We start from the raw sequence: 26,507 nt of genomic DNA on the forward strand, positions 1-26,507 counted from the left end.
TATTTTATCACCAGTACGCATCCACACTTTGATTCCACCATACCTTAAATTTTCTAATGTCATTTTAACATTGTCTTGTAATTTATCTTCACAACCCCAAAACACTCATATTCTTTTCAATAAAAGTCATTGCATCAGCTATAGCCTCATTACGATTATCAAGATTTAATTTTGCATCATTATAAATCTTTTCAAATTTATCAAAATCTTCTTGTGAAAGTATCTTCCTTAGTATCTTCTTCAAGGGTTCTAAAACCATCTCTAGCCATATTTTCAGTTTCTTCTTCCACCTAATCATTAGTTTTAACTATTTTATTCATGACTACATCTGCTCCTTTCACAAAGAAAAGTATTTCTCCATTATACTTTAATATTATACTCATTCTTTTTGTTTCACTAGTAAAAGGAAATATATGAATGATTTCGTAAACTTGTTTCTCATTAATATTATCAAGTATAACTATTGTATTTTGATCTCTATCTCTATCTCTATCTCTTCATTCCAACAAGTTCAGTCCAACTAACTATGGCCTCTTCATCAGGACTAGATGCTTGGTAAGTAAGTTTATCGTCCGATCCAACTGGTGTAACGTTGTGACATACACAAAGTGCATGAACGAGTTCAAAAACCTTTGTATTTATATCTTTCTTTCCTCTCATAAAAACTTGTCTTCTGTATTAGTAAGAAATTTGGCTATATTTCTTGATATTTCATCGTTAAGATCCTGTGTATAATAAATTGTACCTACATAACCTTGACATGTACTTTCTTCATCTCCATTTCATTCTTTGTTAATGTACCAGTTTTATCAGTTAAAAAATAACTGACTCTACCCAATTCTTCTGGTATGTTCGAATTTCTCACAATTGTGCCGAGAATGTTTTCATCTTTAATAATATAAAATGCATAGATATATCTTGCCATCTCGATTGTAACTTTTAACGAAATCGGTATAATATATAAGAAAAGGACAATAAATTTTATAAATGTGACTAAAGAAAATTGTTTTGACTTTTGACAGATAGTAAATACCAATGCAACAATCGCGGCTAAAGATCCAAGAGCTTTACTAAAAACATTCATTATCAATCATACTAGCTTTGTTTATAAGTTTTGAAGTATTCATTATAACCACCAGTACAAACAACAAAACCAAGTGCAGATGATGAAGCCAAATTTGTATTCATTCAAATCATATTTTCGAGAGACAGTGATTGTGGATGGTTCCCATCTCTTTCACTGTTCCGGCCGAATCGCGGACCGCGGGTCAACGCACGTTCGACATTCGGTGTACGCCGTCTCGCCGTTTTTGTCGAATAAATGGCGAGGGGGCAAGATAATAACACGATCGACGTGCGTTGGCCCGACCGTCAAACGTTCGCCTCGGCCGTATGTATACGCGGCGTTTTTGCCTTAGAAGGCAATGGCCCGGCCATCGACACCTGACGATGCTTCCCCTTGAACATCGGCTAGGTGTCTATATATACTGCCGCACATTTCGATAACCGTTGCAATACAGTTGCAATACAGCAATACAATTAGGATTGTCAAAATTTCGGTCGTTAACGTCACGAGTTTAATTCTGCGCCCTTGCGCCCATCCGAAGCCGTGCTTCATCGTTATACGCTGAACGGAGCCGTGCTCCAACAATTGTAACTATTAACAATTCTGTTGCGCCGTGCGCAACGCGTTTTATACAAGTTTACGTGGACTGTGGAGTCCAAAAATAAATCAGCAAGCGACACGACGTCGGACTAAATCGTTTTCGTCTCCTTACGACCTCCGGCAATTATTTTGTGTCGTACGCAACATTCACCATCTTCTTCTATTGGTTGACTATTAAACTTCATTATTGGATAAGTTTGCTGAGTTTATAATTGGATCGTTGTTATTTTCTTCTGGTAAGTTCTTTTTAGAATCTTTAGATGTAGAGTTTGTATAAACCCAATCATATACCTCACTTCTTATAGAAGCGTTTACGAGTTCTGCATTCTCAGATTTTTTATTGGAATCATTTGTCAGTAACTTCAATAAATCATCAAAAAACATTGGGTTTCTTCAGCTTAACATCCGCTAAATCATTTTCATTGAGCTCTCCAATAATAAGCATCCCCTTAAACGAGTAAATATCTTTATGTATCTCTTCCGCCAAAACAATTATATCTTTTAATTGTTCGAAAGGTACTGTTTGTGTACTTGGAACAGCAGTACAAAGCTTCCAGTCGGTTTCTCCATCAAGTTGATCGGTTCTAAGAAATATTTGCCCCGTTATGTCCAGATGTCTTAAGAAGAACCATATCAGCAGGAATTCTCTCATCTTTCTCTAAAGATATTATGTCCCCAACTTTAATATCTGAGCTATGAACACGTTTAAATCCCTCATTTTCAGTATATTTTATATAGAATTGATTGTTTATAAAACAATCTCTAATATATCTTCTGTAATCATTATAAGATTCTTTAAACAAACATGCAATAATAACCATTATCCAAGGACCAAGAGATGAAATTGGTGAGAATATTCTAAACCTGTCAAAGCATTGTGTAACTGATATTACAAAAAATTAAGTGTTAAAAAAGAATTTGAACTACTGAAGAAGAATCCAGAATGGTAGTGTGTACCAACAGTAATTTTGATTGCATACTGCATTATTTTCCTGGCATACCCTTTGAGATGATTTGAGTTTTTTTAAAAATAAAGGAGAAAAGCAACAAATAAAAAACAAGATTCTATTTTTTATTTATGTAAAATAAAATATAATCTTTCTAAAATACATTACTATTTGTTCTTCTAAATAAAACATTTATATTCATTTCTTAATCTTTGAAGAATAATAAACTGTAAGCCTTTTTTACTTATTAATTTTGAATTTTAGAATAATAGCAAAGTTCTTATGCATAACATTTAAAAAATGTTCTACCTAATAAAGAAATTTAAGTGTTTAATTTTCAGAAAAAAGACGTTTACCATTATACTATAAAACTTTATGATAGAAAATGTTTTTTTAAAAAATAATGTTTTTACTGTCAAACAGAGATGTTTTTAAAAAAAAAATAGTATTTTTACTGTCAAAAAGAGTATCATGTTACTATAAAAAACAACAGCGGATTAAAAATATTTAAAACACGTCATAATTTTAAATATCAGTACAAAACGCTATAAAAAATTTACAAAATTTAATGGTTTGTTAAAATTAATAGAATTAAAAACTTAAAACAATTTTATTATTTTGCTGAAAATAGTAACATATCAAGTAAAACTTATAGTATTCTACTAAATAAAAAGGAATAAATAATAAAGTAAACCAGCAAGCAATTTATGTTATACTAAATGAGAAATCTCTCTTGAAAATTGTATTTATGTGTAAATATTGGCCTTCTTGTTATTCTTAATGTTCATGTATAAAATACTATGCAAATTTTTCGATTTTGTAATTTATATAATGATACAAAGAAAGGGTTAAAAACTGTGAAGTAAAACAAAAAATAATTTAAACCTTAAAGAGATATTTAAGGCCTTTAATTATATATACAATATAGATTTAAAAAAACTCTTTATAGATACCGTATTATAATTATTTTAACATTCACTTTTCCAAAATATTTTTTTTTTATTTTAGCTGTAAAATTTATAAATAACAGTTTGATAAAAAAACAAAAACTTAACCCTTTTCTATATTAGAACGAGATTATCATTGAAATTTTAATGTTAATATATAAAAACAAGTTTTATGTTCTACTTTTACTATTTTTTATAATGTTCTTAAAATATTTGAGTTTTAATGACTATTTTTTTTCATGAATTATTTTTTAATGATAACAAGAAAATAAAAGTATAAACAGGATTATTACATATATATTTGTTTAAAATTATTTATTTAAAAAAAAAACTTACAAACCGCTTACGATTAATCGATAAGGCTGCTTTAAATACATAAAGAAAAACATTTTACTTTAAATACATATCAAAACATTAAAATTATTGTTTTGGTTGTAGTGAGTCGTAATTTTATATTATGTTGAGTTTAAAACTAAAAGATTATTAACTAAATTAAATTTTTAATATCGAATATTGAACCGGTTAATATCTATAAATGTTATTAATGAGCGGTTTAAATAAACAAAATATAAAAATACAACGTGTTCGACAATTAAGCTTAAAAGTTAATTTTCCAAAATATTTTATAAATTTGAAGGTTCGACAGAAAAAACTAGTTTATTGAATATACTAAAAAAATGTTAGGTAAACAGTCAAATAAAACAAGTAGATTCATTTTCCCCTGTAGTGATATCATCTTAGTCAATAAACCAGAAGGTATAAATGTTATATTAGATAATTTGTATATTGGAATTAAAAAAAACAAAATTCCTACATTTGCACAAAATAAAAAATATTATTAAGAATGGTTATGAACTATAATGAACTAATAAACATGTATGCAGCAAAATGTGATATAATTTGTAAATAAAATTTTCTATAAACACTGTAACTATTTAATTCGTTTGAAGACAATTTAAACAAGACATAGGAGAACTTAATTCAATTTATAAAAAAACATCAAAAAGCGTTTTTTAAGTATTCTAAATACACTTAATAACAAAACTAATGTTTTCATAATACAAAACTATCGTATAAAGTAAATATATATTTGAATCATTTTTCAAGGTAGAGAGAGGTTTTTATATGGCATTCACATATATGGCATTATCGAAAACATGAGTGGCTTCGTGTGACCCTCGTGTTAGGGTAGTAAAAGATTTGGTTTTCTCTCGTAATCTGGTGACCGGAACGTAGCTTCTCACCTATGTAATCACTCACACGATAATCTGCCAAGATGCCAGATGCCGAGATAAAATTCTTAAATATCTATACGTACTACTAACTCCAGTATCTTGCCTCTGTGATGTTAAATTTGATATTTCCCACGCCGTCGTGCAGCAATTTTTTATATCCCACTTTTTTTGTCTCTTATTAGTCTGCTTATTTCAACAGATATCAAAGTATAAATACTCCACCTGTGGCAAACAAGTGAAGCTCTCAAACTCTAAAATGATCGAACAATGGAAACTTTGTAAATAATTAGATTCTGTTAAAATTCTTGCCCTCCAAATTCATCCTCAAAGATTGAAAATTTCTCCCTCAAAATTCAGTTTTATTGTAGGACACACTTGCATTATAAAAGATGGAAATGGAAAAATTCTAAGGTAACATCTTCGCTTGTAAATTTCAATAGGTTTGAACAAATATAAAAATCCGTAGGGTTATGTCAAGGTTATGTCAAGGTTATGTATATATCGTATATAAATATATCGAGTATATCAATAATATATTTCTTTATTTCCTTTAATCAATATTGCTGTTTGTATAACTGAAAACTCGATGCTCATCGAGATATTTGAGAACCTTTCTAAAAACGCGCATTACCGCACCACGTGCGATAACATCAAAAATCCAGTTATCTTTCTCGCTTAAAATAGGCTTGTTTTATATATTTCCCCAGCCCCGTAAACCTTTAACGAATCCTGCGAGTCCAGCCTGGCCGCCCTTCTTGGCTTGATCTCCCAATTTCTCTCTCAAATCCGGAAACTCGACCATGTTGAAGGCCAAGTCGAAGAATAACGGTTTGCAAGGGATAGGCTGCATGGATGATGCTATAGTCTATAATTGGAAAATAATTTTTATTTCAATCGTTTTTTGTAAGCAGTCCAAAGTACCTTCTTATATTCCAACGCGGCAGATAACTTGACTTTTGCCTCGGTGATACCTCTACCAACAACAGCTAAATCTGCTCCAGATTTTACAACAGATTCTGGAGTACTGTACTGTTGACCGAAATTGTCGGAACTTTGGCCGAGCTTCACTCCAGGGGTCAGCTGAACGAGACCTGGATTCGTGAATATACTCGACTGACAAACGATGCCAGCGACTATGTTCGAATTTTGTGCGATCGACACTGCGTGCCGAACGTACTCGTCATTTGTTAACGCGCCTTTAGAGGTCATCTGCGCCAATATAAAAATACCACGCGGTTCGTTAACATTTCCTAACGCATTTTTTAATCCATCTACTATGCTCTTTCCTGCTATTGCGTGCACAGTAACAATATCTGCCCATTCCGCAATTTCCTAAATACCCTTTTGGTATTGCAAAGACACCGAGTTGCCGATATCCGCGAACTTCTGGTCCTCCATTAAAAGAAAATCGTGCTTCTTAGCCAAATCTTGCAAACGCTTTATAAAATCAGAGCTGAAGTCTTCTACTATATCTACGTGCGTTTTTTTAGTACCACAATGTGTGGTCCTACCAAATCTGCTAATTGTAAAATAGAGTCTGCTTTGCTCAAGTCTGCTGCCAAGCACAAAGTAGATTCTTTTGTTTCCATTACATTGAATATTTTAGATGCAATCTCGTTTGTAGCCTTATTAGCGCGACAGTAAAATGGTATTTTCAGTCTGCATTCTGGAACTTTAAAAATAGCTATTTAATATTCTATGAAGCAGAAAATGATGCTGCGTAAAATGTTATTTACCTTGATTAACGATAACAAGAGCTTGACATAGCGACAAGTAGTTTAGTACATCTTTTATTATCGTTGGTGTAATCTTGTCGGCTTCCACGAGGTAAGCCAAGAGACTGGTGACCGAGTACAAACTCCACATGTTTACACCATTAGCTTCAATATTCTTTTTGCCACCCTGTTCTCTGTCAATCACTACAAGTGCATCTGTTACTTTGAAACCCTGTTTTCTTAAAGTTTGAACAGTCGCTAGGATACTGCTACCGATAGTGACTAAATCCTCCATGATCACACAGTTATCTCCTAATTTGAGAATGGCCTTCTATCATTTTCTTTGTGCCATATGCCTTTTCCTCTTTTCTTTTCATTAACATGGGGATATTAAAATCGACAGATATCAAAGTAGCTAACGGTAAAGCAGTGTAAGGTACACCACAGATCCCGGATATGTTTTCACGGATGAGAAGCTAGCGTTCCGATCACGCAGTGCCAGAAAACCTAATCCTACATCTTTAACGTCAGACCATATTAATCTGTACTTATTTCATAATTTATTTTGATCCTAGAATGAACTGTACACTTGAATGAGATATAATACGAAATAAAAATAGCTATGTGCAACAGGTTATCCTTAATAATTTAAATATCGCTCTGTGGATCACGCTTTCAGGGATCATGTGTGTTTTAATTTCAATAGACAGAAATCATGTGCGAAAAATCGAGTGCCGTAGACGAAGAATTGAAGAAGTTCGCTGATTCACTTTTTGCGATCTACGCGATCAAATTTGGAGAATCTGTGACCAAAATTGGTTTGAAAAGTCCAGTGTATTTTGACTTGAGAGTAATAATCTCTCAACCAAAAGTTATGGTATGAGTAATTTAAAAATTCTATTCAGCATACTCTGTGATTTGTATAATTTTTAAATTGTTTATATTCTTTGATATTTCGAAGGCTCAACTGGCGATGACACTGTGGAGACTGTCAGAGGACCGTGAAAACGTAACTCAGGTCTGTGGTGTACCTTACACTGCTTTACAATTAGCTACTTTGATATCTGTCGCTTTTAATATCCCCATGTTAATCAAAAGAAAAGAGGGAAAGGCATATGGCACAATGAAAATGGTGGAAGGCCATTTTGAACTAGGAGATAATTGTATGATCATTGAAGATGTAGTCACTAGCGGTAGCAGTATACTAGAGACTGTACAAACTTTAAGAATGGAGGGTTTGAAGGTAACAGATGCTCTTGTAGTGATTGATAGAGAACAGGGTGGCAGAAAGAATATTGAAGCTAATGGTATAAACATGTGGAGTTTGTACTCGGTCACCAGTCTCTTGGCTTAACTTGTGGAAGCCAACAAGATTACACCAACGATTAGAAAAGATGTACTAAACTACTTGTCGCTATGTCAAGCTCCTGTTATTGTTAATAAAGGTAAATAACGTTTTACACTGCATTATTTTCTGCTTCATACAGTATTAAATAACTTCTTCTAACGTTTCAAAATGCAGACTGGAAATACCATATTACTCTCGCGCTAATAAGACTACAAACGAGATTGCATGTAGAATATTCAATCTAATGGAATCAAAAGACTTTCTACTTCGTGCTTGGCAGCAGACTTCACCAAAGCAGACTCTATTTTACAATTAGCCAATTTGGTAGGGCCACACATTGTGGTACTAAAAAAGCGCACGTAGATATAGTAGAAGACTTCAGCTGTGATTTTATAAAGCGTTTGCAAGATTTGGCTAAGAAGCGCGATTTCCTTTTAATGGAGGACCGGAAGTTCGCGGATATCGGTAACAAAGTGTTTTTGCAATACCAAAAGAGTATTTACAAAATTGCGCAATGGGCAGATATTGTTACTGTGCGTGCAATAGCAGGAAAGAGCATAGTAGATGGGTGAAAGAATGTGTTAGACAATGTTAACGAACCGGGTGGTATTTTTATAGTGGCGCAAATCATATGGGGATATTAAAATCGACAGATATCAAAGTAGCTAATGGTAAAGCAGTGTAAGGTACACCACAGATCTGGGTGAGAAGCTAGCGTTCCGATCACGCAGTGCCAGAAAACCTAATCCTACATATTTAACGTCAGACGATATTAATCTGTACTTATTTCATAATTTATTTTCATCCTAGAATGAACTGTACACTTGAATGAAATATAATACGAAAGAAAAATAGCTATGTGCAACAGGTTATCCTTAATAATTTAAATATCGCTCTGTGGATCATGCTTTCAGGGACCATGTGTGTTTTAATTTCAATAGACAGAAATTAGGTGCGAAAAATCGAGTGCCATGGCCGTAGAATTGAAGATGTTAGTTAGAAGAAGTTTTGTAGCGTGAATTTTGAAAATAATGTTGATGCTGAAGTTCAGGACGAAACGTGGGGGGGATCATTATCCTGTTTGTGTTTGTGTTAATACACGGAAAAATTATTATATCGAAAAGTCTTTCAAACTTGTTATCAAACGTACACATTGGCCTAATTATGAATCGGTAAAGTATCCTGAGTTCCTCAGCTTAAAATATGAGCATGTTTTTCAAGCGCGAAATATGACTTCTTCGTAAATGTTGGTCAAGAATCCATAATCTCTATTACTCCTAGAAAAAAACTCGTTATTTTAGAAATAAAAATAATCTTATTGCATGGTGAGATGTTTGTTGGGTAAGCGTTTGAGAGGTGCAACGTATAAAAAATGAAATCATATCAAAAACGTGAAAGACTTATTATATTAGAATATATTATAATAATATAGTATATTATAATATATATATCTAATATAATATATTATATTATATTAGAATATAAAAAGTACTACGCCTAAGCCAACAAAGTATTTAAAAAGAAAAGGAAAAGGATTGCTTTAGAAAATTTGCCAAAAGTATTAATTTCCGTTTAAATTCTATATCGTGTGCAAATTGTACAAACTATTTAAAAATAAATAGATTGTTCAAAATTATGTCAACTGTGCTAATTTTGAATTAGCCGTATCGTCTTCAACGTTCACTTTCCGCCGCGTGCGTGTCGGCTGTTTTTATATTGACGAGTCCGATGCCTATTCGGGGTTAAACCACCTCTCGACGTTATACATGTGACCTGCGCATGTTTACACCGTCGCTTTGTATTCGTCACTTGGGTCATCCTTTCAATAATCCTAATATTAAATCAGTTACCCATTTTCCATTGTCTCCCATTCAACATCGTTCGTAAAAATTAATATTATTCGTTAAGTTCTAAAGAGGATGCTATCATTGTAAAGTGTATAAATTTATTAATGTTATAAATACCATCTGCAAGAGAGAGAGAGAGAGAGAGAGAGAGAGAGAGAAAACATATATGAGACCATTCTTATAAAACATCGCTAATTATATAATTATTAGAAATAGTAGCTCAACTGTCCATAAAAATAATTGTACTTTATGCTAAATTTCTGTACGATTAATACTCTTACTGCCTCCATATAATATTCAACATTGGTAGTAGAAATGAAATATACAAGATAAACGCTGTGACTAAATTCATGAAAATGAGCTGAGAAACTCAGGATACTTTACCGATTTATGAGTAGCAATACTGACCTCAGTGTATTTAAAACCGTAAAACTAAATAGCAGTTATTTATCTTAAAGTTGTAAAAAATTTCGTCCCATTGGAATTCCGAAAGGACATGTCCTGGAACTCTATAACAAATAATCAAATCAAAAGTTGGTTATCCGCACATTTCAACCGATTGATCAGATGAAATATTGCACAATTCAGCAAATGTCTCTTAAGGACGAAAATAATCATTCCTTCGCCCCTGGCATAAGTTCTGTCCTTTTTAAATGTAACAAAACGAGTGAAGTTGATCTCATTATCGGATTCAAGTCAAGATTCCACTATGAAGATGTCCACCTCTTGCATAATAATCAGCAGCTGAAATTTTAAGTGAATTAGATTCCGAGTAAAATTTTCGCAATCGCAAGATGATTCTTGTGTCGTGATGTTGTTTCGTGCCCACGTAGAGAACGTTTGACGGATATTCGTGTCGCGGATTTATTGTCCGGAAGTTTTCCTCGACGGTACTGCGTTGTAAAAAAATTACAATTCCAGTCCGTTTCGCGTCCAGTATAATTCTGCTAAATTTCGTTGATCTCGAGAATTCTTAAATCGTTGTCAAAGTCGACAGTCCGATTGTACATGCTGTAAAAAATTATATGTCACAACGATCAAGATCAAAGGGTTTTTTATTGCAAAATATAGTACTCATCGAGAGGACCGAAAGTTTGAAAGGATCCATGGGTCTCAAGTCAATCCTTTGCGTAAGAGACGGTATTAAAAAAGACAAAAATTGATTAGTGTATCCCCGATATCGTGGTATAACAGGCCGGACATTGATTCTACATGCGAAAATAAGTGGGGCAAAGGGAATAACATTTTTTCATTCAAGGCTCGTTTCCGAGAAAAACTATGTTGAAAAATAATACTACTTAATGGAAATCATATAGTTGTGCCGGCCACGACATACCAATTCCAAACTTCGCGAACTTGACTCACATTTCACCTCAGTGCGCTCGAGAACACAGCCTTTAATGAAAAAACGTTATTCTTTTTTCTGGACTTACTTTTCCGTCTAGATTCACTACTTGGCCGGATGTACCGTGGTGGTCGCGACATATAATTTTTATGCCGTTCGTAACATGATCTTGTAATGTAATGAATTTACTTTTTAGCCTTTTGTTCTACGCGACACAAGTATTGTACGATGCAATAAATGAAATTCACCTATTCATCTTTATCAAAGACAATTGTGTGGTCCATTTTTGTAACCGATCTTCACCGATCCAGAAGTGTACAATCACGCTATGGTGGTCGTGAAAATAACCAACCATTAATAATAGAAATTTAAACATATTTTCTGTATTCTTGTGATTTTTCTAGACTTTTTCATGATACTTTTATTCAAAATCTTTATGAAACAAAGACAAAGATAGATTTTACAATTTTTATAGATCGTTTCAGCGGTAATTGCAAGTTACTTCGCATCTCGGCTCGATTTTCGTGTTGTTTATCAAAATAATTATTTCTTTTTAACTTAAAAATGCGACAACGAAGTATTAATTTTTTTTATTCTTTCTCATTTTTAAAAAATAAATTACATAATTCGTATATACCGTATGTTGTTCGATTTTGGTTATAGAGAAGGCAATGACTTTATACGCAGAAATGTACAATTTCATATTTGCTAGAACTGTAGAAATCTATCGCTGTCGAAACAAGGACGAGCAAAACGGCGATCATAATAAAGCGTTCTTATACACACATACCTATTAATTTACGCATACATTCAACCGTACACAGATGATGTAATTAGTTTTAATATATGGCGCATATTCCAACATATTCTCGTAAAATCAAAGGGACTGTGCTTTTTTAGCGTTTTCATGCGACGTTTCCCATCATTTTCGTGATTTTCGCGCAATTTTATGCCGAGAAATGTATTTTTCCGCATTTCCAAAAGATTTGCGTACGATTGGCTGACGAAACGGTGAGGCTAGCCATATTTGTTATTGTTGCCTTCTTCAAACCGAACAACGTAGCACCTAGTGCCTACAATCCTACAGAGAGTTGCTGTCTTCTACCGACCGGCAAGCCGTACGCAGCTACAGGTGAGTGCTTCCTTCAACAATTAATATTTTGTACAATAAAGTCAGTGTGTTGTCGTGAGTGATACAGAAATTAATAACCGAAGCATTATCTTTCATTTTCTATTATTCGCAGCGCGGATATGTAAATTGCATTTTTCGAAATTTCTCGATTTTTGCTACGCGTTACTTACTCGGTGGTGAAGTGGTTCAAATTCGATATTTTTCTCGCATTTTCACCTCAACACTCTTTGTTTTTTTAAAAAGAATTTAAAATATTATCTAAAATTTTATATACCAATTACATAATTTCTTGGTCATAACTTTTCGTAAATTTAGCGACGTTACATTATATCTGCACTCATTCGCGCGGTATTTCGGTAATAAAACTGCTAAAATATTTTATGTCTTGCAATTACCGTTGTAACTTTTGATTATGAATCATGAGGTTGATCAATATTGAGTTTAAAAAAAGAAAAATGAACTTTATGGACATTTCAGTGGCGTAGCAGCGGAGGGAGCACGTAATTTTTTAGAAAACCGCCATATCGGCTTCACCAGTGGAACGGCCATTTTGGAATGGTTAATTTGCATACCCGAAAAATCCTGTGAACTAGGTAATGTAATAGAATTTTCAAATAATCTGTGTAAGTTTCAAATGTCCTAGTCAACTTTAAAAAAAAAAAAAAGAAAAAAAAATGCCACGCTTTATACTTTTATTGAACTTGTTGATTTCTTTTTCTATTATTTCCTACTTCTAATGATTTTTATTGCTTTTGGGTTGAAAATTTTGTTGTTATTATTAAAATTTAAGAAATGACAATCATAATAATTGTATATTAGAATTTTCTATCAGCATGTAAAATGAATTTTCGTAAAATATTAATTTTTTAAATGTATTTTAGATACTTGGCAGAGTTTTACAAATCTCAAGACAGATATAATTTCTAATTATCACTTCGATGGAGAAAGGTAATCTTTCACTATAATTTATGTCAGTTTCTCTCTCTCTCTCTCTCTCTGATCATTTTAATTATTTTATAATTTCCTGCATTTTTAAAATATTTTTGTGTGATCATAGTAATATTTGCCTTGTATGGGTTAAATAAACGTACATAATTGGTTAAGAATTATCACCTCCGCGATTGCAAGGTTTGAAAGGGGCAGTTATTTCTCTGGGAAATCCTGTACTTGCTATATCTACATGTAAATAATGAGTCATTATTTTTTCAGTAGATTTATGTATGGATGTTAAACACATAATTTTATGATTGCACAAATGTATGTAGACAAAATAGTATCGCAGAAGCCAAATTTAGGACAAAATAATATAAACCACAGTTTTTTATTACTTAAGAGCATTTCAAAGTCAAATATAGTGTATACTTTATAAGCCTAATGAGACACGATACTAGTTATCAAATTTTGAACTTATATTGCACTCTAAATGTGCTTCTTTGTTCTTTTAATAATCTTATATCCTTTGCTCTTTATTTTTTGAAGATTCCATGTAAACCTTGTACTAATTTCTATTACGATTCGTAGGTCGTGCTGTAACTATAATTGATAATGGAATTGGTGAATGCGCATACGACGTCAGGTTGTTGAATTACTGAGTTGCTAGTAGTAGGTGGCATCTACATATATCAATGAGTTCATCTCTGGTAAGTCCATTTCATTATACTTCTCTAGGAGTTCATTAAGAATTATTGGGCAAAGCTGAGCACATGCATATATACGTAAATATATATGTAAATGTATGTATTGTATTTTCTATGTATGTTCTATTCGAGTGTCTTAAAGGTCTCCTTCCATTTGATATATCTTGTTTTACCAGTTTTTCTGTAGATCAGCTAGAATAATTTATTGCGAATGCAATGTCGGGACAAGTTTTAGTTGCTGACAATAAGTACTGTAAGCCACCCATTAGTTCTCCATAAGGAAATTTATCCGTAGAATTAGTACAGTACAGAATCCTACCGCACGCTGTTGTATCAAATAAACCGAGGACAAACCTTATAGCACTGCTACATCTGACACATAAGTGCTACCGACCTGTCCTCTTCAAACAAAATGTTTCGCTATAAGATTGCGCCAAGTTCGCCATTAATTTGGCAGTGCAATGCGTCTGCTTCCAAATACCGAGCCATCTGTGTCCGTATTAGGTCAGGGATTTTGTCCAAAAGCAGTGGTTTTGCACCAAATTGATATAAATTTTCACGCAGAGTACACTAGCAAGCGTTTTACATGCATTTGGTCGAACCAGACTTGTCTGACAGGGTATAACAGACATTTAATGTTTTTTTATGCATGAAAGTAATATTTTTCCTTTTTTCCTCGTAACGTTGTATGAAGTACTGTTACGTTTGATAGAGCTTTTATTTATTGCATTTAGTCAGGTAATTCTTCAAGAATTATTATAGTAAGTAAACAAGTTAAAGTTTTAATGTGGTTAACAAGTTCTTGAATGGAACATAGAGACTGTTTATTGAAGGGGTAATCACTAACGTCACATATGTACATAGGTGTCGTATAATGAGATAATCTCGTCAAAGCATCTGCTAAGTTTTGATTTTTGAGCTTTATTTAAAGTTAGTGCAGTTTCTGTTACGCTTAGATTTTTGAGGTATATTTACGAGTTATTACGAGTTACATATAATTTACGAGTTATTAAAAATGTTTTCGAAAAAAAATCGCGTTAACATAGAATGAATAAAAGAAGCTGTGTTAGTAAGGTTATAACTGTTGGAGTTTCGATAAAATAAACAGCTAAAGCTTTTAGTATGACTTAATCGCATAGAGCCCAGTTAGTGAAAATCGTTGAAAATCGTGATAAAACGATTGTATATGAATTAAACATTGATAACAAAAAAGTACCTAGTGCTCATCAAAAAGATTGCTTTTCTAATCAGTTGGAATTTACTACAAGAATGTGTTATTGCAAAGATGGAAAGATGATTTATGTTATTTAAGAGTACTCTACAATACTATATGTACTTGAAACGAATGCAAATGAATTACATTATTTTGATACACTGTCCCATTCATGGATACGCCCTGTGTTTCTGATTTCTCAACATTCATCATTTTTCGAGAAATGAGAAATAAGACTATATTTATCGACATTTGTCGAAATTTATCGGATTCTGGAGCATTCTCCAGAATTCCTGTCCAATATAAATATACATATAATATATATATATATATATATATACATATAAATATACATATAAATAAGTTTAAAAGCAAGAAAAAGATAACCGCTAAAATTAAACATTACGCTTTTGTTCTGAATTGACCTCTTAAAAAGTATAATGCGTCTAATGTAGAATCAGAAAATCTGCCTCTTTTTTTGTAATAAAACCTGTCGCCATAGAAAAATTTCTTTCATTTTGTGTGGTTGTTGGATGTCCTTTTTTCAGTGGACTTATAAATTTGCAATTCCTTGGTTAGACTCCGTAATTTATTTTCTTCTCACGCTAAGCTCTTGACACTAAATTTTTTAAGACTATCTACAATTTCTAATGACATAAGACTTCTATCGAGATTCATCCATCTACGTTATTGCAAACCAAACTCACGTGTAACAGCGTGCTCGATGAGTATTCAAAGTCAATTTCCTCTCGCCAACGAAACCCTAAATGAAAAATTTTATTCCTTATTTTCGATTTATTTTTTCATGTACAATCACCTCCATCTCTGCTGTACCACCAGTGGCGAGACAAATTGTATAATTTTTGTTTTAATTATTTGAATTTAATAATTACATTAACGCACAAACGTCACCTGAAAACGAGATCATATATTTGTATGGTTGAACTCGAGTTAGAAAAATTAATTCCTAAAAAGAAATCATTCTTATTAAGACCTAAATTCTGTGTTTGTATGATAAACACTTTTGAACATCAACACAATCACATATCTGTGAATGAATACAGTAATATATATAATACTTGTGTTGTATGTATTGTAATTACTAGACTGCGCGGATTATATGCATTTATGGCAAAGATGAATAAGAATATGAGAAATTTAAGGATAATGTCACATTATGCTGAACTTATTACAATTATAAGAAGAAGAAAGACATTTCTTTTAGAGAGTATGCATAAGCCACCGCTATATAATAATAAGTTTGCTCGTAACGATTTGGATAAAAATACATTAGGTTGAATTTACTAGTTCATATCTCCTGTATTCTGGAATGTCCATGTTCTAGAGCTTACAAGAAGGCACTCGGGGCAAACGTATATGCATTATTTATAGTCGCCTTGTTATCAGCTCTGAATAGTATCTATAGTGGTTTAAGTACGAACCATGTGTAATTAAGAAATGAATACTACATGCATTACCAGAGACTACTTTTAGGCATGCTATAACGAAAGCAACCTGCTCAATTGGCGACATTTTTTACTATCATAAATCAGGTTTAAACGTGGATGTAGAGTGTGATCAGAATCTGAATCAGAATCATATTTTATGTGAAATATCATGTAATGATATAATGAAATGTGTAAATTTGCAAATACGTAGTATTCAGGAAAACTCATAAAGTGCAGAAAAGAGTTGAATTTGTTACCAAAGGAACTGGTTTGTAATTCTTCTCAGAATTTTCAAATATGTTGCAACTATATCTTTTGAATCTGTTAACACAGTTGAGATTTACGAAACGATTGAAGATGTGTTGTCGAGAGACAAGCTCATTGTATTGACAAGGTGTTGCAAATCTCATAGTTGGGTCGGGTTGTTGCTTGATAAATTCCTAACATTCGGAATAGGCAACGGAATCGCCAACATATTATAATTTTATTACAAATGTGGAGTTGCATTCTCAAATGGAACATTTAAAATGAAGACACTCCATTTTCGATTACTGTGCAACACAAGTCAACTAAAAGTCATTCGAAGTGTTGTTTTAATGCAACTGTACCTTCGCAGTTACTTTCAAATATTGTGATGGACATGACAACGGCGGCTCTTACCATGATCTCAGTCGATTGAAGCACATTGAGTGATCCAGTTTTCACGTGAACATTCACTTCAGTGTACAGCAGGATATTTACAACACTCTTCATTACAACTGTTTGAAACTTTGTACGGCGTTACTGTGGAAGTAACTAACAACAAAATTTGAGACTACATTGATCTGGAGTCCGCAGATCAATTTTTCCAGCAAGGGTTTGTGTGTTTGTCACTGGATCTTTCGACGTGAAGTTTGCTGAATTCGATCAACAGTCTGGAACACTTACTTTTCGGAGTGCTTACACGGAGACGTATGAAGATTGTGCATTGGAGATACCAAAAGTCACTGAGAAGCATACTATATAACTTTGACATGCGAAGATATGGCATCGATATCTGCGATTTTTATTTGCTAGTCATTATTTTCTACTGCTTCTAATTTATTAAAAATTTGCAACCATATTTGGATAACAAACACTACAGCTTTCGAGAATCGGTTGTACTGATACTTATTTCTGCACTCAGATTATGTTCATACTAGAAACATTGCTGTAATGAGTATGTTGTTGAGTAAGTTTACTGACTGATTCTGATTCTGATACGATAAAATCAAATATTCTAGATTTACGGAAATTCCTGTTTAAATGATCGATTTGAAACATTCACCTCATGAAATCTAGAATACAGGGGAAAAATTGCAGTGTTAGTGAAAAAGAATGTACGTCGCATGATTTCGACCAAACTCGGAACATTTATAATATCGTAAAGTTAATGTAATTAATTAATTTCATTTTGTTCATAGTAGCGCTATTGGTTTAAGCAGATCTGTGTCATCGTAGTTATTCTTCTGAAATGGAATTACGTTTGTGCGTTACATACTTGAGAACGGAATCCATGTATTTTAAACCTGCCACTTGGTACTACCACTGATTGTGAGAGTTATTGCATTCGTTTTGGATAGAGTACAAAAAATGTTTGGTCTGGAAATAAATTTTTCATGCATTATTTACTGGCGGTTTTTGTGAACGTTCTCATAAAAGTTTTAGTAACAGAAAATGTAAGTGTTTATTGTTTATAATTTTCTAAAGGCAATGATAACGTTTGCTCATTGGAAAAGATTTTTTGCAAAATTTTCGATCTTAACATTCGAATTGCAAAAAATCCTTCTCGCAAACATTGTTTCTACAATGAAATGAAGTCATTTGCATTATTTATTATATTATTAGATGTCAAGCAAACATTTCGAATAATTGAAAATATAGATTCAGTTTTACAACGGAGGGGAGTCTGGAGTAAATCGATACATTTTTCACTTTTTGATTTATACAATCTTTATTTGTGCTAATTACGTAATACAAAAAATGCTAAAATATACTTTATAATCCTTCCTTTTTATATTTTGTAAAGGACGACTTCAGACACTACATTCAACATAAATCATAAAATGTTTTCTAACTGATTGAAAAATGTATCAATGTACCCAACTGCGTGACAAGTTGAAATCGCTTTGGGGGCAGGTTAATACTCATTTAAAACACCGTGGTTTAATTTATAATAATTGTTTTTATTATTAAAAATACATCATTCAAATATGTTTTTTATAAAGTAATAGTGATTCAGTTATATTTTGAGTATATAGTGCACTATACTATATACTACACAAATGAAACGATTTTATTTGAAATTGATTAACGCAGTGAAACAATTTTATTTGAAATTAACACTGACGTAATGAAAAATATAAAATTTTATCGCTTTCTAAAATGGTTCCAGACAAATGATACACACACTGTCCCCATTTTCTGATTCTGCTACATTTTTGTTTTGTAAACATTCTTGTAAACGTTCTTGATGTATTTTTTACTGTTACAATTATTACCTATAAAGAAATTTTAAAAAATATCTTTCGTAGATCTTATGCATGCTGAATATTTTTCTAACAATTACATTTATTAGTACTTGTTCCGGCCGGATCGCGGACCGCTGTTCAACGTACATTCGACATTCGGTGTACGCCGTCTCGCCGTTTTTGTCGAATAAACGGCGAGGCGGCAAGACAATAACACGATCGACGTACGTTGGCCCGACCGTCAAACGCTCGCCTCGGCCGAAATGTATACGCGGTGTTTTTGCCTTGAGAAGTCAATGACCTGGCCTTCGACACCTGACGATGCTTCCCCTTGAACATCGGCCAGGTGTCTATATATGCTGCCGCACATTTCGATAACCGATATAATTAGGATTGTCAACGCTTCCCGCGAAGCTAAAATCACGAGTTTAATTCTGCGCCCTTGCGCCCATCCGAAGCCGTGCTTCATCTTTATACGCTGAACGGAGCCGTGCTCCAACAATTGTAACTATCAACAATTCTTTTGCGCCGTGCGCAACACATTTTAAACAATGTGGACTGTGGAGTCCAAAATAAATCAGCAAGCGACACGTCGTCGGACTAAATCATTTTGTCTCCCTACAACCTCCGACAATTACGTTGCGCCGTGCGCAACAGTACTGTTGAATTTCAACAAATAGGTACTATACAAAAATCATTCGAGTAAATAGTTCTTTATTTACTACGTGATATTATTTAGTTTTAAATAATTAATTTAATAATTTAATTTCATTACTACCTGATATGATTTAATCCTGAAGGCATTTTCCTTATTGTTTTTATTGAGTTGAATCATGTCAGTTAACGCAGTCATCACATAAATGGAGAACGTATTTTATACCTTCTTTAATTAAGTAAAAGTTCTAATTCAAAGCTCAAATAGTGAAAAGTATTAAGGTTATTCCCATAACTAAATATAATTCAATTGATTATTGGCCCTGTTAACACTTTTAATTTTTTGAGAATATATAATATTGAGAATAATTTAAAATAATATAATAAATGTTAAATATAAAATTAAAAATAATGGAATACGCAGGCATAGAACGAAATATTAAAGTATTCGATGTTGAGAGGTATAGCTTGTGTGGATGGCAAGGTTCGATTATACCTTGGAAGGCGGTCGCGTGTCGGCGCTCTCGCCCGTCGTTACGGGGAGAAATTATGCTTCGCCCTCCTTCTCGCGACGTCCGTCGAGGTGTTAACACGTGAAAAAAACGCAAGGGGTTCCGAAAGGGATTTAGAACCCCGCTGTTCGAGGACCACGCCCATCGCGAAATCCGACGCATCGGTCACTATTCATAACTCTGTCCCAAGACAGGGATGCAGTAATAAGGTCGCCTTAGCAAGGGCTTCCTTTGTCGTGACAAATGCATTCCCCGAATTCACCGGCATCCCAAAGAAACTCGTTCAATGGAGCCAGCAGGTGAGCTACGCGGTGAATACTTCGACGGTAAAACTTCACCGTGCCCAAAAACAGCGGAGATTCATGATTCGTTTGGGCTTGGGAAACCGAAAAATGGCTTCTACAGACGATTTCAGGATGCGATTTGCTTAGGTTCACCCGAAGGTGATGCTCTTGCAAACGATGTAACACAACCCGAAGGTGGTTCGCGTGCTCAGCCTTGCTTTAGGAAGCGCTGAAACGTTTGGCTGGCATTCTCAAGACATAAACAAAAACTCAAAAAGCCCAAATAGCGTTATCACAGCTGTCTTTTCAACGTCTTCCAAAGTTATAGGAATCTGGTTGTATGCTTTATGTAAGTCTAGCGACGAAAAATACATCTTCCCGCGAAGATTTGTCGAAAAGTCGCGGAGATGCGAAGTAGGATACCTATCAGGAGTCGTTTGTTTATTTAGCCTCCTGTGATCACTGCAGATGCACCAGGTGCCGTTCTTCTTTAAGACTATGTGTATGAGACCAGCCCAAGGACTCGAGGATTGGCGGCACATATCTGTTTCGAATAACGCTTTAAACTCGCTTTTCGCTTCGCGGAGCTTCTCTGGATTGAAGCGACGAGCCCTTTCGGAAATCGGTGGAACAGAGGTCAAGATGTAATAAAACACATCGGCGGAATTCGTCGGTGGTACTCTGGACGTACCAAAAACCGCGGGAAACTCCGAAAGAATATTCGGAAAACGGGCATTTGGTCTCACAGTGTTGATAAACTGTTACAAGACCGATCTAGAGCATCCGCGATCTCCGAAATTATAATATCCATCGGTGCTCGCGGATTTTCATGCGTTAACCACGCGCGACATACGTGTGAGGAACGTGAGAGAGAGAGAGAGAGAGAGAGAGAGAGAAGAGAGTGTGACGAAACAGTTTACTCTATAGAATTTTAAGAGATCTTGGGGTAAGAATAATCGAACGACAAGGAAAAACGACACTGTTTAGATACGAGATTCTCGAAATTCAGCGTCGATAGCGCAACAAATGGGTTGCAGATGTGACGACGAAGAACAAGGGTTGGATCCGAAGCCTCGTTTTCCTGTGAGAACAAGAATCGTCTCGTCCCTATTGTCCGAATCGTTATTACGTACGGCGTACTAACGTTAATGTTCATGAAGCAATGAAAGCATTATTAAAGTAAATGTTAATTTGTCTCGATGGTTCTGCTCAGGAAAATTTCACGAAAACATGGGACAATAGCCTAGAGACAAAACATAGTAACGACCATAGCGACAAATGCTAATCGTTGATTGGTGCGCGCTTCGGCCACCAAATCTGTATAAAAGACGGCACAAAAAGGAAAGTTACGAATTTGGGTATCAACTGTCGTTGCGACTGGTCACGACATTTGAAGTTCCGCAGATCTGACTCTCATCGAAACAGATCGTTGTAGTTTCTTACCACTATTATTCACTTCTAGTGTCAATTGTCGCTATCGGTGACAATAATTAGTGATATATACATGCATTATATATATTCAGTTCCAAAGGAACTGAAAGAAAATTTGTCATCGTGTTCGCGATTTGGAGCGAGTCGTGACTGGTTACTAAAATTTAAAAAGCATCATGGCATATGCTTAGCAAACATGCACGGGCATCAGGATGTACCAGATGAGTTTGCAGTTTATTTTACAAACATGTTAGAGGAACAAAATATAAGTTTGGAAAATGTTTATAATGTGGACGAAAGCGCGCTGCTATGGGATACACTTCCAACGAAGACATCGGCTGGAACGGAAGAAAGTTCTCTTAGCGGACACACGATGACAAAGGAAAGGACTTCAATTAGCTTATGTGTAAATGCGGCAGGCATACATAAGATTAAACCTCTTATAATTTACGGACATAAAAAAACAAGAGTTTTGGGAGACAGCATTTCATTTCCTGCATTTTTTAAATCGGAGCCGAACCTACGAATCAACAAAACATTATTCTTAGATTGCTTTCTAAACAATTTCATCTGTAAAAAGATATCAGGAGCAAAGAAAAATATCAGGAAAAGCATTTCTGCTGGATAATTCCGAAGCCCATAAAATTCCGCTACGAGAAGATGAAGACGTTAAAATTGTGTATTTACCGACCAATAAAACGTCTGTTCTTCAACCGATGGAGCGAAGGATTATAGGGAAAACGAAAAGAATTTTCCGTCACAAACTATTAAAACGAGTTTTAAAATATAATGGAGGGATAAATGAATTTTATTCCAATTACACGTTGAAAAACTGCACCGACATCTCAACGTCTTCCTGGATATCAATTACAGAAGGTTATATTCAAAATGCATGGAATAATCTTATTAATCCTACTAACTTTCCATTCGGTCAAACCCAATAAATCTGAAATCTGATTGGTCAGACATGATAGGTGCGATCACAGGGGAACAATGCACCATGACACATGTTATAAAATATTTATTAGAATGTGACGAGGAAGAAAAAAGGAATGGAACCGAAGTAAAGAAAGAACCTCAAAAATTATATTTTTGTATAGCAACCGAACTAGTGAGTGACGAACCTCGTTATCTCATCCAGGGATTAAGAATGATTATTGCACAACTACACCACCTCACATACAAGACATGGCGAAGATAATAATATTACATATCATGAAGAAGGAGCAACCACATAAGTACATACCTATTCATATAACGTGTCTCAGATCTGTGGTGTACCTTACACTGCTTTACCATTAGCTACTTTGATATCTGTCGCTTTTAATATCCCCATGTTAATCAAAAGAAAAGAGGGAAAGGCATATGGCACAAAGAAAATGATGGAAGGCCATTTTGAACTAGGAGATAATTGTGTGATCATTGAGGATGTAGTCACTAGCGGTAGCAGTATACTAGAGACTGTACAAACTTTAAGAAAAGGGGGTTTGAAGGTAGCAGATGCTCTTGTAGTGATTGAGAGAGAACAGGGTGGCAGAAAGAATATTGAAGCTAATGGTATAAACATGTGGAGTTTGTACTCGGTCACCAGTCTCTTGGCTTACCTCGTGGAAGCCGACAAGATTACACCAACGATAAGAAAAGATGTACTAAACTACTTGTCGCTATGTCAAGCTCCTGTTATCGTTAATCAAGGGAAATAACATTTTACACTGCATCATTTTCTGTTTCGTAGAATATAAAATAGCTTCTTTTAAAGTTCCAGAATGCAGACTGAAAATACCATTTTACTGTCGCGCTAATAGGGCTACAAACGAGATTGCATATAAAATATTCAATGTAATGGAAACAAAAGAATCTACTTTGTGCTTGGCAGCAGACTTGAGCAAAGCAGACTCTATTTTACAATTAGCAAATTTGCTAGGGCCACACATTGTGGTACTAAAAAAAAACGCACGTAGATATAGTAGAAGACTTCAGCTGTGATTTTATAAAGCGTTTGCAAGATTTGGCTAAGAAGCACGATTTTCTTTTAATGGAGGACCGGAAGTTCGCGGATATCGGCAACACGGTGTCTTTGCAATACCAAAAGGGTATTTACAAAATTGCGGAATGGGCAGATATTGTTACTGTGCACGCGATAGCAGGAAAGAGCATAGTAGATGGATTAAAAAATGCGTTAGGAAATGTTAACGAACCGGCTGGTATTTTTATACTGGCGCAAATCATATGGGGATATTAAAATCGACAGATGTCAAAGTAGCTAATGGTACACCACAGATCTGGGATATGTTTTCATGGGTGAGAAGCTAGTGTTCCGATCACAGAGTGATCGTACTAAGCTAATCCTACATCTTTAACGTCCAACGTTATTATTCTGTACTTATTTCATAATTTATTTTCATCCTAGAATCAACTGTACACTTGAATGAAATATAATACGAAAGAAAAATAGATATGTGTAACAAATTTCCTTAATAATTTTAATATCGCTCTGTGCATCATGCTTTCAGGGACCATGTGTGTTTTAATTTCAATAGACAGAAATCATGTGCGAAAAATCGAGTGCCATGGACGTAGAATTGAAGAAGTTAGCTATTTCACTTTTTACGATCTACGCGATCAAATTTGGAGAATCTGTGACCAAAATTGGATTGAAAAGTCCAGTGTATTTTGACTTGAGAGTAATAATCTCTCAACCAAAAGTTATGGTATGAGTAATTTAAAAATTTTATTCAGCATACTCTGTGATTTGTATAATTTTTAAATTGTTTATATTCTTTGATATTTCGAAGGCTCAACTGGCGAAAGCACTGTGGAGACTGTCAGAGGGCCGTGAAAACATAACTCAGATCTGTGGTGTACCATTAGCTACTTTGATACCTGTCGATTTTAGTATCCCCATATGATTTACGCCAATATAAAAATACCACGCGGTTCGTTAACATTTCCTAACGCATTTTTTAATCCACTATGCTCTTTCCTGCTATCGCGTGCACAGTAACAATATCTGCCCATTCCGCAATTTTCTAAATACCCTTTTGGTATTGCAAAGACACCGAGTTGCCGATATCCGCGAACTTCTGGTCCTCCATTAAAAGAAAATCGTGCTTCTTAGCCAAATCTTGCAAACGCTTTATAAAATCACAGCTGAAGTCTTCTACTATATCTACGTGCGTTTTTTTTAGTACCACAATGTGTGGTCCTACCAAATCTGCTAATTGTAAAATAGAGTCTGCTTTGCTCAAGTCTGCTGCCAAGCACAAAGTAGATTCTTTTGTTTCCATTACATTGAATATTTTAGATGCAATCTCGTTTGTAGCCTTATTAGCGCGACAGTAAAATGGTATTTTCAGTCTGCATTCTGGAACTTTAAAAGTAGCTATTTAATATTCTATGAAGCAGAAAATGATGCAGCGTAAAATGTTATTTACCTTGATTAACGATAACAAGAGCTTGACATAGCGACAAGTAGTTTAGTACATCTTTTATTATCGTTGGTGTAATCTTGTCAGCTTCCACGAGGTAAGCCAAGAGACTGGTGACCGAGTACAAACTCCACATGTTTATACCATTAGTTTCAATATTCTTTTTGCCACCCTGTTCTCTGTCAATCACTACAAGTGCATCTGTTACCTTCAAACCCTCTTTTCTTAAAGTTTGTACAGTCGCTAGGATACTGCTACCGATAGTGACTAAATCCTCCATGATCACACAATTATCTCCTAATTTGAAAATGGCCTTCTATCATTTTCTTTGTGCCATATGCCTTTTCCACTTTTCTTTTGATTAACATGGGGATATTAAAATCGACAGATATCAAAGTAGCTAACGGTAAAGCAGTGTAAGGTACACCACAGATCCCGGATATGTTTTCACGGATGAGAAGCTAGCGTTCCGATCACGCAGTGTCAGAAAACCTAATCCTACATCTTTAACGTCAGACGATATTAATCTGTACTTATTTCATAATTTATTTTGATCCTAGAATGAACTGTACACTTGAATCAGATATAATACGAAATAAAAATAGCTATGTGCAACAGGTTATCCTTAATAATTTAAATACCGCTCTGTGGATCACGCTTTCAGGGATCATGTGTGTTTTAATTTCAATAGACAGAAATCATTTGCGAAAAATCGAGTGCCGTAGACGTAGAATTGAAGAAGTTCGCTGATTCACTTTTTGCGATCTACGCGATCAAATTTGGAGAATCTGTGACCAAAATTGGTTTGAAAAGTCCAGTGTATTTTGACTTGAGAGTAATAATCTATCAACCAAAAGTTATGGTATGAGTAATTAAAAAATTCTATTCAGCATACTCTGTGATTTGTATAATTTTTAAATTGTTTATATTCTTTGATATTTCGAAGGCTCAACTGGCGATGACACTGTGGAGACTGTCAGAGGACCGTGAAAACGTAACTCAGATCTGTGGTGTACCTTACACTGCTTTACCATTAGCTACTTTGATATCTGTCGCTTTTAATATCCCCATGTTAATCAAAAGAAAAGAGGGAAAGGCATATGGCACAAAGAAAATGATGGAAGGCCATTTTGAACTAGGAGATAATTGTATGATCATTGAAGATGTAGTCACTAGCGGTAGCAGTATACTAGAGACTGTACAAACTTTAAGAAAAGGGGGTTTGAAGG

At 34.3% G+C, this 26,507-nt stretch overlaps 3 pseudogenes; 1 reads left to right on the forward strand and 2 right to left on the reverse strand.

Moving 5' to 3' along the window:
• Positions 1-200: 200 nt before the first annotated feature.
• On the reverse strand, positions 201-1,820 carry LOC117225636 (putative phospholipid-transporting ATPase IIB pseudogene; annotated as a pseudogene).
• A 3,692-nt stretch (positions 1,821-5,512) lies between these two features.
• LOC143261258 (uridine 5'-monophosphate synthase-like) lies at positions 5,513-25,949 on the reverse strand (annotated as a pseudogene).
• LOC143261265 (uridine 5'-monophosphate synthase pseudogene) lies at positions 22,818-23,553 on the forward strand (annotated as a pseudogene).
• Positions 25,950-26,507: the final 558 nt, after the last annotated feature.

The sequence above is a fragment of the Megalopta genalis genome, unplaced genomic scaffold (assembly GCF_051020955.1).
Source record: "Megalopta genalis isolate 19385.01 unplaced genomic scaffold, iyMegGena1_principal scaffold0046, whole genome shotgun sequence".
Classification (NCBI taxonomy): domain Eukaryota; kingdom Metazoa; phylum Arthropoda; class Insecta; order Hymenoptera; family Halictidae; genus Megalopta; species Megalopta genalis.